This window comes from Haemaphysalis longicornis, unplaced genomic scaffold (assembly GCF_048455015.1).
Source record: "Haemaphysalis longicornis isolate Haplotype H1 unplaced genomic scaffold, Haemaphysalis longicornis Haplotype H1 scaffold_10, whole genome shotgun sequence".
In the NCBI taxonomy this organism is placed as follows: Eukaryota; Metazoa; Arthropoda; class Arachnida; order Ixodida; family Ixodidae; genus Haemaphysalis; species Haemaphysalis longicornis.
This window is the reverse complement of record NW_027526204.1, coordinates 144,036,325-144,049,686: the sequence shown is the minus strand read 5'-3', so window position 1 is coordinate 144,049,686 and position 13,362 is coordinate 144,036,325. Positions and strand designations below refer to the sequence as shown.

At 47.1% G+C, this 13,362-nt stretch overlaps 1 protein-coding gene across 2 annotated transcripts in view; it reads left to right on the top strand.

Annotated features, from left to right (window-relative positions):
- Nucleotides 1-13,362, top strand: part of LOC144159557 (uncharacterized) — a 155,344-nt gene that overhangs the window by 120,155 nt on the left and 21,827 nt on the right. For both annotated transcript variants that reach the window (XM_077691125.1, XM_077691124.1), the window contains one exon: nt 8,233-8,364. The gene's annotated coding sequence lies outside the window, so the exon portion shown is untranslated. The remainder of the gene's footprint in view (nt 1-8,232; nt 8,365-13,362) is intronic.

The window sequence follows — 13,362 nt, the reverse complement described above, 5'->3', positions numbered from 1 at the left end:
CTGTAGAGGGTTCTTTACTGCAAGCGTTGTAATACAGAGGAGAAGCCCACTTCGTGAAGGAAACCGGGGTGGGGTAGAATAGTAAACAAAAGAAGGTTGTAAGGCCACATTTTGCAGCAAAAATCTGGCGGGTATTGTCGTTCGTTATCAGTAAACTCCGATGGTGCACGCCCTCCGAGAGGAACGGGGCAAAAAGTGAGTTTCAAAATAAAAAACGTTATGATAACAACAAAACATTTTAACACGAAACAACCTCAAGCGCACCCCTCCCCCTATACCCAGAAAAAAAAAAGAATTGTCTGTGGCGCTTCGTGTGTAAGAACAGCCTTGTCGCTGTAGTTTACATCGCGCGTTCAGGAGCTATTGAGAGAGAGAGAGAGAGAGAGAGAGAGAGAGAGAGAGAGAGAGAGAGAGAGAGAGAGAGAGAGAGAGAGAGAGAGAGAGAGAGAGAGAGAGAGAGAGAGAGAGAGAGAGAGAGAGAGAGAGAGAGAGAGAGAGAGAGAGAGAGAGAGAGAGAGAGAGAGAGAGAGAGAGAGAGAGAGAGAGAGAGAGAGAGAGAGAGAGAGAGAGGAGAGAGAGAGAGAGAGAAGTGCAAACAGTGGAGCAAACGGTGCATAATATTGGAACAAACGGTGGTGTTTTAGCTGTCATTCGGTGGGATGGGTTGGCTTCAGTCCAGGTACCCTTTCAAGGCCGTGGTTGCATCCCTTGTACGGGTGAGCATAAGAGACTGAGTTTTGTTTTCTTTTCTGAACGCGCCTAAACTTTGCTAACTAGCGTTCTATGAGAAGATATTCTCACAAGGTGACGACGAAGTGGCCAGTGAACCATACCGCTGTTGTCAAGTATTGATGAAGAAGCTGGGTGTGGGCGAAGCTTGCGCGAACTCCTCAATGGCCGACTGGTAAACACCATAATAGCGACATGTAAATACATCTTTGATCATCTACCATGGTTCCTGTCATTTCTGTCCTGCGGCGACGTAACAATATAATGATTTATGAGCTCGTTGATTAACCAAATCTCTTCCCTCTGATAGCCGAAAAGGGGTGCCATTCACCCTCATAGTTGTTTCGAGCTATTTTAAATTTTCTGTTCTTGCAAGTTTGCCACGACATTAGACGAAAGATACTGCCGATATTACTTTATAGCGTCCCCTTTTACAGCCTTGCCCTATACAGCTAGGAAACGTTTCGTACACATATGGTGATGATTGATTGAGGGGTTTAACGCGCCGACGCAACGCAGGCGATGAGGCGCGCCGTAGTGGAGGGCTCCGGATTAATTTTGACCACCTGGGGATCTTTAACGTGCGCCGAAATCTCGTACACACGGGCGTTTTTGCTTTTCGCCTCCATCAGAAAAGCGGCCGCCGCGGCCGGGAATCGAACCCGCGACCTCGTGCTCAGCAGCGCAACGCCTTAGCCACTGAGCCACCGCGGCGGGTGTACACATATGGTGCGATGTGGAACAAACATAACATTTGTCTATTTATGCCGCATAAACTGGAAGTTCCCGGAAACATACCTAAGAAGGTTTATATGTTTGGAACGCCGTCCACATTATTTTTGCAGAAAGGGGACCATTTTGGGACCTAGGGACTGTATACGTGGCGCGAACGCGTAATAAAGTGCCCTGCATTGCTGCATCCCGATCACTAGCCCAACAGCGATTTCGTGCACACTTAATCAGCTGTGGTTCGCAACAACACTACGATGCCCAAAGTAATCCGTCATTTTTCACTTTTCATGCCGAGCGCCACAGTTTGCGCGTGAAGCACAAATGAGGAATTCTGTGAAATGCTTCGCGTATGCACTAACTTTCTCATGGGAATGTAGGATGTATGTCTTTCTCTTTTCGTACTTTTTAGTAATGTCATGCGAGGTGTCATTTCCTTTCTCCGAGAGGTCGTTCAAACGAAACGCGAAGTAGTTACATGCGTAACAAGGATCGTTAGTCACGTAAGCTCATTCTGCAAAAGACATTTCGCGAAGTCGTTTGGCGAACAAATTCGACATCACCAGTCGTGTGTTCTCCGAACATCTGTGGCAGTCGTTAATTCCTCGAAACACCGCCGCTGGAACATGTAAGTGCGTATGCTGCAGAAGAGGCTCTTCCGCGGTATTGTTACCCATAAATTCAAGAGATCGAAAGAGCATTACGGAGCGACTCGGTGACTCCGGATGCTCATATATGCAGATTACGTATTGCGGAACCGCCGTGCAATTTTAAATAGAGTTGGGCCCAGTTCACGAGAAGCAGGCCTTGCGGAACGCCCTAAACGCGTATTGCGTCCCCCAATGAGAGAGTATGCGTTTCCTCGCTTTAGTTTTCATCCTCATCGCTTACCCGCTTTCCCAGAATTATCTGTTCTCACAGCAGTCGCTTGCAACAACACAGAGCGTGAACGGAAAAAACAGCGCGAGCTAACGATAGGTGCGGAGGCATGGCATTATATTTATACCGCCACCGAAAAAAGAAAGAAACAAGAATAGCAGAGATAAAAAAACTGGCAACTAAAACAAAAGCGAGCGTCGTCGACTTCCACACTTGCAAATAAGAGAAGAAAGACAAAAAGAAATGGCGCCAAAGTGCGTCGTCTGCTCACAACGGCCTTGACCACGAAGTAGTCGTCTGCTAACTTTTCCGGCAGGATAGGCAAGCCGGCGGACCGTTCAGGCGTTGCCGCTGCGCCACCACCGTCGCTCTCGCTCTAACGAACAACCAATACCGGAGGAGAAGAAGAGAGTTCCAACGGCGGTAAATAAAGAGAGCAAAAACGAGCGCGGCATGTCTCCGCTGTCTTTCCCCGGAGAGAGCCGCCGAGACGCGTGTGAGAACCGATTAATATCGCCACATGGCGTTGCCTGGACGGCTGCCGGCATTCGTTAGGAGGCCGACGTGGTTCCCGGTTTCTCGGCCAACGCGGTCGGGCTCTACATTCGCGGCTGATGTCACAATATCGCGTAGGAGTGGAACGGCGGGGCTGCTGGACGCGTACACGCGTGGAGTGATGGACGCGGGGAATTGGAGACTTGCCGATCTGTGTAACCCGGTGATGCTTAACGAGAGCATTGAAAAGAATGAATAAATAGAAAATTATAGGCAATTAACGATATCGCTGGAGATGGTGGTCAGCGAACGGCAGGGACACGTCGGTTACGGAGGGACAAAGTTGGGAGTATCCGCTCTCTGTCGTAGAGCAGGCGCGCGAGTTTTTGTTGTTGGCCAGGTGAAATGGAAAATTTCCACCGACTCTTTTGTTAATGAGAGTTCAGCAGCAATTAAAGCGCAGGAATGTATCATCGCCTTTTATTCTGCTGAATCAAATCTCCGCATCACGACATGCACTTTTCAAAGGCAACCCCGTGGTTCACCCTCACCACAATGCAACCCGATTGATTAATCCGTGCAACCAACAATAAAATTTCGGTGAATGGCGATGTCGAGGACACGATCTGACAGCAAAGCCAAAGAAAGCTTCGCTTTCAAAAAGCCAGTAGCCAGGTTTAGTTTGTAGTACCCTCCACTACCGCCTACATTGTAGTTGCAGCTTCGTGACTTTAACACTTAAGTCCTTTTAAAGCGCGAGTAGCTCCGTCACTTCAACGCAACGCTTTTGCTTATTACCGTTGCTTTAACACAAAAACTCGATCTCTTCGGAAATTATGAATTAAACGAGCTCTGTGGGGCACGGCCGGGAGACGTGCGCGGGCGGGTAATTCAGAAAATCGCTGCCTCGTCGGCGCCCCGTCGGTGGAGGCCCCGCCGCTCGCTGCTGCTGGCGGGACGGCTAGCCAGCGCCCAAGGTCAAGGGTAGCGGACAGGTAATCAGCGTACGTCGTGCCACCGCTGCGGCGAGCTTCAGACCACTCCCCACGGTGCGTGTGTGTGTGTATAGGCGTTCCGTGTTTCTTTTGTGTGCGCCCGCGAAGTTTCCGTATCGCACCGCGCGTCTCTTGTTTCCAGCCCACTCGGCTTTCTCTTTCATGGTTAGTTCGGCGTTGCTTCACACTTTTCTTCCCCGGGTGCTAATCTTTTCTTTTGCGCAACGCGGAGGCGGCGAGATAAGCATGTTAATGCGCTATTTTCCTCCGCCACTCTTCCTCGCGATCAGCGGGCGCAAGCAGACGCGCTATTCGGACAGAAATTTGCATAACGAAAAACCAAGAAGGAAAAAATGTCAGAGCGATACATTTTTCCAGGAACAAGATATGCTGGCGGCATGGCATCACAAAGGTTTGTGTCAGAGCTTAGGCTTTGGTGTGTGTAAGGCTACGGCAGACGCGCGCGCACACAGGCATCATTACATACATACATACATACATACATACATACATACATACATACATACATGCATACATACATACATACATACATACATACATACATACATACATACATACATACATACATACATACATACATACATGCATGCAGGCATACATGCAGGCATACACGCAGGCATACATACATGCATGCAGGCATACATGCAGGCATACATACATGCAGGCATACATGTAGGCATACATGCAGGCATATATAGAGGCATACATACAGGCATACATGCATGCAGGCATACATACGTGCAGGCATACATACATGCATACACGCCCGCCCGCACGCCCGCACGAGAGTTGGACGAGAGGGGTAGCCTCAGGCTATTGCCAACGCTTCGACGACAGAAATTGTCTTCGTTACGACCGACGAAGTAGCGGACATTCTGTTTGGCAGAACAGAGGCGACGATGCATTTCCACGCCCTAGTGAGGGTGTCATAGCGGTCCTGCTGCAGAAATGTAATCAAAGATTGTTGCTATTGCTTGTCATGTGTGTCCTTCCAAATCTCTCTCTCTCTCTCAGTGCATATATATGGATGTACACCCACTCAAAAGAGAGAAAAGGTCTGCACGCCGACGTCCAATCCGCCTGAGATGTTCCTGCTCCTCTCTAGCGACAGCGTTCGTAATTTGCACCGTACCGGCCGTCCGACAACTGCCCGTTCTTTGATTTCTTTCACTCTGCTAACTCTCGGACGAACGAGTTCCCGATCCCTTTGATCTTCCGTGGCCCGTGGGTAGATTGCGGGCACTGAGCACCTTTTGACATTTGCCTAAAGGCCGCCGGGCAGAGGGTCTCTTCCCCCGGGCGGGGCGTAATTAACAGGGGCGGTGCTCTTCGAAACGCGGAGCCGATATTACTCCGCGCTCGGAGTGAGCTCGTTTGATTTTGCTGCGAGGACGCGGTAAATGCGAGCGAACGGCGGCTGTCCGCAGGGTAACCGGGAACCAGGGGCGGGCGAAAGCGACGGTGACCATCATCGGTGTACCGTATTTGCGCGATTCTAACGCGCACCTTTTTTCGCAAAAAAAAAAAAAAATTCCGCAGAAATTCAGAGAAGTCTCTACTAATGTGTATCATCGTTACGCCACTTGTCTGGAGTGGGAGTTCTTTGCGGTGAAATATGGCTGAGTAGCGAAAGACGTCGGATTACATTATCTTTGTTATTTTTTAAAGACGATAGTCTTTCTTGGGCTACTTAAACCCAGAAATTTTGGTCTGTCTGTATGTCTGTATGTCTGTCCGTCTGTCTGTCTGTGACTCGATTCAGCCACCCGGCCAAAACAAAACAATGCCTGCGCAATAGTCTTATTTAGTCACAGCTAAATCTACCCGTCTATGTCCGGTGTAACGTTCATACTTGTCAACATTGTTGAAGAAGAACAAGACATTACGCAAATATGAGACAACAAATCAATACAGAAGTGATATTTGCAGTGTTCCTTTATAAAGAATCAAACGTTCTTGACTTTTGCGAAATTAAATACTTCATCAACTGCAGAAAAAGAATTCACTCCGCCGTCGCCTGCTGTCGCCCGCGCCACTATAGCTTCTGGCGCCATTTTAAGAAATCAACCGGCAACAGTTACGCAAGGTTGCTCTAGATAGGTTCCACGTTCTGCTTGCAACGCACGTGGAGTAGCAAAACGCGGTTCCATAAACGCTGAAGTAGGGCGCCTCGATTCACGCGCGTCTTCGCCGTACGGCAGCGTTCGCATCGAGACACCCGGTTTGGAGCAGAGGAACGCGGGAAGTTTAAAATGATTTAAGCGAACCTTTGGCGTCTTTACCTTGGGAGGAGCGCGACGCAAGAGGAACAACATGAGAGGTGAGCGGGAAAGCGAAAGGAGGCATTTACTTCGCAAAAGCCGATAAAGACTGTCGTCTTTTGACGGCATTTGCAACGAAAGGAGCAGATACGCGGCCAATTTTTTTCTTTTTTTTGTCTCTAGTGATGTAAATATGTACCATTATAGCGGCGAAGTGCCTTTACTTCGAGAATTATGCTTTTTTCCCGAAGATTCAAGGCGTACTGCAGAGTTGGTCCATTTACGCAATTTTTATTCGCATCTCCAACGTTCTTTTTGAGGATTTTTCTCGTTTATTCTTTGGTTTTTGGGGAGATAGGCATACTTTAATTTGGTCCCATCATTTTCGTGAAATTTTTATTTTTCTATTTTTCTTATTTTTTGGTTTTTGTCATTTGTCTTTGGTTTTTGAAAACCAAACTCATCCAAAACAGTGCGTCAACATCGCATGAGTGAATTTCGCGTACCCATTCTTCGATGGGCACGTCTTATACAGCTGTGGCACATATTGCGGCTACTGCTGCAATTACCACCTTGTTTCAATTATTATTGCTCCGAAAAGGTAACACTACGAAGCGTCCTTCAAACGTGGGATAATTTTAAACTAGGTGTATTTGGTGCCACAGTTGCGCGCTTCGAATAAACTGTCTTCTGCCAGATACGTGGTGTAATGTATTTTACAACTGCTTGGTAGATCGGCGTCAAATTTTTTTTTTCGTTTTTCCCCAATAACCTTACCCGCGAGTTACAATCGGGGGCGCGTTGTAATTGTGCAAATACGGTATTTAAAAATGATGTGTGCAACAGCCAACTAGAAATGAACAAAGAGATAAGCGTTCGCGTTTTCGTGAAGTGCGAAGGTTACGCTCCCTCCCAGCGCTGTTGGAGGGGTGGCGAAAGGGGGCGTCGGGCTCAACTCTTTCTGCCTCTCGGTCAAGCTTTATATGCAGTTTGCTTTTTTTTTTTTCGGCTCCAAAGGGTTAACCTGCGGGCAGCCGTCTTAACAATGCAGCGCAGATTTCCAAATAATAGTCGGTAGCAGAGTAACGGCTTCGGAATGTGCAGCAGCTGGAAACGAGATCGCTGGTAATTAACGTCGACTCGTGCTCCCCGGGTCATTTGTGCCGAAACGAATTATGGCTCATTTACATTTTGGCCCGTGGTTCTCTCTTTTGATAAATGCACGCCCTTAGTGGCTGGGATAACTTCAATAAATTTTCTCGCATACCTATAGCAAGGCGAAAGCGCTGTGCCTGTAACCATTTGTGGCATTGGAAATGGAAAAGAGGTATTTTGTAGTTCATCGCACAAAAAGAACACCGCGGGACATCACATCATTACTTAGCTCCTCCCCCGCCGAAATGAGAATTTTGAGGTTTAAAATAACATCTTGCTATCATCAAAGCAACGTAGAGGTGGTGCGCTGAATGCAAGGTAGTCCTTGTTCCATGGCTGTCGCCTTTTTTTAAAGCGAAAGCTTTCTTAGTGGGACCGATGGCGTCCTGTCAAAAAACTAATGCATTTCCCCATAGACCAGTTGGTCGACCGAAAAGCTCTGATAAGATCTCTGGACACACGGCGCATGCGTGAAATCGGGCTTCCATTCTGTCAAAAGGGTTACTTGAAAATCACGAAAAGGAACGGTTTTAGATAAGACAATACATGCATCGATATACATTTACGTAGTTAGTAGATGTGTTTATTCAGTGCGCGAAAAATCGTCGCATGGGTTCCTTCTTCGCTCGCGATTTGGGCCTGTCAAAGATTGACGATCGTCTGGACGCAGCTTCGGCGAAGGCTGGACGCAGTGATAATGATCCATGGTTTTTGACGACGCAGTTTTGACGCAGTTTTGATGTCTGGAAGCTTTCGCGCTTTCCTCGACTTTTTTTAGGAAGGAATGGCGAAATATTTTTATTCACGACGAAAAACGGCGGCACAACCCGCTCTCGCCATGTCAAGAGCCAACGTCCTCATTAAGTAAACATTTCTTTTTTCCCCAGCTAAATATTCAACAATGCCCCCTAGCGGTGCCCTTCTCCATTTAGATAGCTCGATTTGTTATTTTATTTTTTCTTCCGCAGGTACTCCTCATCGTGCAATGACCTCGACAGGCGGCAGAACGAGCTGCAGGCTATGACCGGACGAGGAGGGAGTTCAACGTCTTTCGCTGCCCGCCAGCCACAACACTTCTCCGGCCACGTCTAGAAGCACAGGTGTGTAAACGATACGCCCAGATCCGAGCGCCCGTTATAACATCGGTGGCACCGGGGCTCCCTTTGAGAGCGAAGCTTTTAGCCTCACGCCAGGTCTTCGCTGGGACGTTAAAGGAATCTCGCAGTTTTTTTTTTATTCTAAGTTTAGGCATTTTGGTGTGGACTGAACGAGGGATACCGTGTGTCTGTCTGCAATGTGGGGTACCATGCTTTCGCCGCGCAAGAAATGCTACAATATTCAGGGAAGCTTGCACTGACGCGCAAGACTGGAATGGCGAAGCTGTTGTAGGTGAACATTGCCGGACATAAAGTTACGTTTCAGTATCATTGTTTGTTCGCATAGTTGCGGTGCTAGTAATCGTCGTCATATGCATCGAAGAGGTCGTCGTCCTCTTCGCGGTGAGTGGTGGATGCGAAGTCATCCTCAGCATTGTATAGTCGCGCAAGGCTTGAGCCATAGCGAAGCTGCATGATTTCTTTATACGTGAGCACTGACGGACACATCACCACGCATTAGTACTAGTTTGAAATTGTTTAGTTACATGTTCCGTCGTTGCTTTGCACTGTGCTAATACTATAGACATCGTCATATGCATTGATATCGTTGTGTTCCTCATGCCAAGCATTACATGCGCGGTGGCGCTTGACAACAGCCCTGAAGTTTTTTTTTTTTTTTAAGCCACTGCGTGAGCTGGGGACTCGGCGGTCGACGCGAGGCACAAGCTCAGGAGCGCTCCGCATTTTCTTGATATTTTTTCCTGCAACACCCACTTTACCCGTTGTACAATAGCTCCGCTGTTAATAAAAAGAGATCCTAGTCCTTTAATATTTTCATATACGACCGCTTAGGTTGCCATTAAGTATTACGTTTTAGCAACGCATCAGTGTATAGTTGTGCAGCTGACTATTTAGGGCTCGGTGCATTGTGTTTTATGGGAATAAATGGGGTCTTAAGGAGGTATTTAATCAAAGGCTCTAGGGCCTCCACACTTGGATATCAGGCTGCTTATATTACAGCAGTGTTGTATACCTCAACCCCCAAACGGTTTCATCGCCGTGAGCAAAAACGATCTCCGTGGGCAAAAACGCGCACTAAAAGAACCCCCACACCCCGTGTGTTCCTGGTGAAGATTATGTTTGCAGATTATCTTTGAAGGCCAGGCAGGGTCTAGAAACATTAGCCGAGCGCAAGCGACAAGCCCGCCGAGACGACGAGAAATATTTGCTCCTCCATCACCGTTTGTAGTGGTTTACAACAACTTTGCCGGACATCCTTTTAGGCAGGGCGGGATGGTGACCAATTCTTAGTCCCTCAAAAGGTCTTCCCAGGAAGACATTTGAATACAGTAGTGGAGCCAACTTTAAAGTCGCTCAGTGTTGTACACCTATACATAACAATACGTGAGGTATTGGGCATTTATTAAAGCACCTAGGGAGTTCCTACCTTTATATAAGACTACTTATATTGCCTTCAAAAATGTCTCACCACCAATAAAAGTAGGCATAGTAATGAAGAAGACTTTACAATGTCTCGGTGCATAGCGTAGCCGGTTACACATTTATCCGACAATTCTAACTTAAATGTTTCTTCGGGTTATCTTTTTTTTTTAAGATGCTTGCTTTTGTACAAAAGAGAAAAAAACTGTGGTTGGTTTCTTTGTCATAGAAATCGGTAAAACACGAAAGCGAAATGTGCAGCGAAATCTGCAGCTTAGCATGATTTGCGGGTCGGCGGCTGTCTTGTAGGTGTGCTTGGCGAGCGACGTCCAGCTGGCGGGTCGCTTCGGCAAAGGTGCACTGGCGTCATTTCCATGACGGATATGACGTCAGTGAAACCATGGTGTATCCCGGCATAAAACACGTTCGTGTTAAAATATAAAACCCGAAAACGAACAATCCTAAGTATAACGTTCTCTTTAGTACTAAAGGTTGCTTCCTCACAAGAAGACCCTGCGTGCAGGGGTGCACCCTTTACAGGCCACTTGCTTCGTTGTACTGGCGTCATTTTCGTGACGGATGTGACGTCACTGAAATCTTGGTGTAGCCCGGGAAAAAAAAACCTGCGTGTTAAAAATACACATTTCGCATCGTTTAATGCCACTTTGCGCTTGTAGCTACCGCCGAGACAATGTTTTGAAGGAGACATCAGGTTGCAGTTGCGAAATATTGAGGGAAGTCGCGACGTCGAGACGGCAGTAGAATTTTACAAGAAGGCTTTCTGACCAGCGGGAAATTATTAAAAAAAACGCATATGCGATTAATAATATATAGGCCGAACGGTGTGGGAATAGAAATTTTAAACTGCAGTAATAATGGGAAGTCGTGAGAAGCAAGAACGACACCACGAGAAAAGCGCGAAATTCAAAGCAAAATGTAAGTCACGCATGCGACATACAGTCCCAAACGAGGCAAAGCGGCAAATGGTTATGATTTGTTGTTTCCGGTTTTTTGTAGGCAATTGTAACTGAAAAAAAGCACAATTACGTAATATTTTAAATTAGTGGCTCCATCTGTGGAGATCATTCACAACAACAATATTGTTACTGCTTGGAAAACGTTCTCAGTTGACGAATAAATGCGTGTTCGGTTTGATGCATTGTGAGGTTGTCGTGTGACGTTCCAACGGAACTGGTCCTAGTAAGGCATCAACGACTGCGCAGACCCCAGCCGCACAGACAAATGCTGTTGCGTTAAAATTCCATTGAGCTTGGCAGAGTTTCATGCGGTAACTTTTCCGTTGTTCTCCTCCTTACCTCGATAAACGTTCGTTTCACGCGATCGCCTAACCCGAGTGTGCGCATCTAAGCATGTACGCTGCTTTGAATTACGTGAAGACTTTAAAAGGTTAAAATACACTAAAAAAAGAAGACAATTCAATAAAAACACGTGGGGAAGATTGGGAATGCTGCAACCTAATGCCACTAGATAAGATACAGAATACCGTCACTGAGGCACGCAAGTGAGCAACGGCGGCCATTTTGGTGCTCATCAGTGTTGCCAGATTGCCGCTTCTGCGGCCTCACCGCTAACTTTGACGGGGTAATTTTAAACAACACAGCCGATGACGAAGCAACACGGCATCTTCGGACACACTTCTGCAGCTGAAATGCTGGGAAGCGCGTTATCTTTGGCTCGCGTTCGGAACGGCGCCACTCGCGCGGAGGTCGCAGAAAAGGGAGGACAAGCGGACACCACCACAGTTGACCGACAGAAAACGCATAGACAAAAAAATGGCGGTGACCATGAACCGTCGCAGTGTAAATAAATGTCACGTGATGCGAACTGACCAATGATCACGGCGGCGGCACGGAACCAGAGGAGAAAAGACTGCCGATACTCTGTAGCTTTATCTAGTGACACTACAGCAACCCATGTACCTTCCACCGAAACTACCTGCGTTAATCCTATAAAAGCTGAGTATATTGACCGGTCTACCGAGCCTGACAGAATTAAGCCTATAAAGGCTGAGGATACGGTCCCTCTAATCCAACGTACCTGCGTTAAGCCTATAAAGGTCGAGTTCATTGTCCCTCCATCGAGAGTTGCGGGATTAGGCCTGTAAATGTTGAGTATATTGTTCTTTCCATTGAGCGTGACAATTGGAAGCCCATGAAGATTGAGTGTATTTAGTGAACGCACAAGATATGCAAGTAATGCTGTTGAGAGTGATGTTGGTTCGAGGAAACAAGATAGGGGTTGAAAAGAAAAAAAAAAACATCGTTCACCTGCTTGTGAGACTGCAGGTTTGTACACTTAGCTTAAAGAGACAGTGCCGATTGCAATCGAATTAGCACAAGTTCGCATACTCCTGAAGTAAAACTTGAAGGAGTGAAACACGGCGGCGATTTGCTATTAATTAGATGTTTCCAGGGCTTGAAACGTTTTTTGAGCATGTCGGTTGCCGCTGGAAGGGACGGACCGAGTGATAAAAATTCGTAATGTCTTGCTTTACCCGGTGTTTCGAGGGCTAAGAAGACTGCAGGCAAAAAAAAAAAAAAAAAAGCGATCTGCTTCTCTACGCTGTTATCTTGCTTCATTTGAATTCCACTGAGTGCTTCAATTCAGCTGCACCGTTGCTTGCCTGATTGCTTAGGTTCCATTGGCCATTTGCACCACATACCTTTTACTCGAGCGCTTAGTTTCTTTTTTATTATTATTCCTGCACCACCTCTTAAAACCGACGTTGTGTAGTTTGGTTTCGCTCGGAACATAAATTTTCTGCCCCCCGCATTACCACGACGTTGTCGATCACACCACAAAGTAAACGGAGCCGCCTATAGTTGAATATTTCGCACGAGAGCTCGTGTTAAAAAAAGAAAGAAAGAAAGAAAGAAAGAAAGAAAGAAAGAAAGAAAGAAAGAAAGAAAGAAAACAAAGCAAAATTGGCGCAGCTTGTGGTACAGGCCTGAAGAAACGAGCTGGCGGCCTCTCTCCCGTCGTCGGAGACCCGGCTGTTGTACGTAACATTTATTTCCGAACTTCCCGCTGAAATTTTTTAATGACTGGCAGGCCCGGCACGTTTTGTCTGCAGCCTTTCACATCTCTTCCCAAAGTGGACCGCGTTAGCGCGCGCTAGAACCCGCGGCAAGCGGCATCACGAACTCAGCGTCTGAAGCGCGAGCTGCTCTGTGCTCCCCACTTCAGGCGTGAACGCACGTGAAATGACGAGTAGAAGAGCACGCGAGAGATCACTCCACGAACGCTGGACGATGCCGGGAGCTCCTCACGAGGCACACGCTCACGTGCGCTCGGTACTTTTGTTCGTATTTTTTAAGGCAAACGTAGACGGACAAAGCTCAAGTATAAACAGCTCGGCTGTTAAAACGAAACGCGATAAAAACACAACAAAAAACGCGTACATAAATACACCATATACATCCTCACAATTTCATTTTTGAAACGTATGTACTGAGGAAACTACCGGTCCACACGGACTTGCTGGAGAGCGACAAAACTGTGAATTGTGGCAAGTAAATTAACGATATAAGACTGCCACCT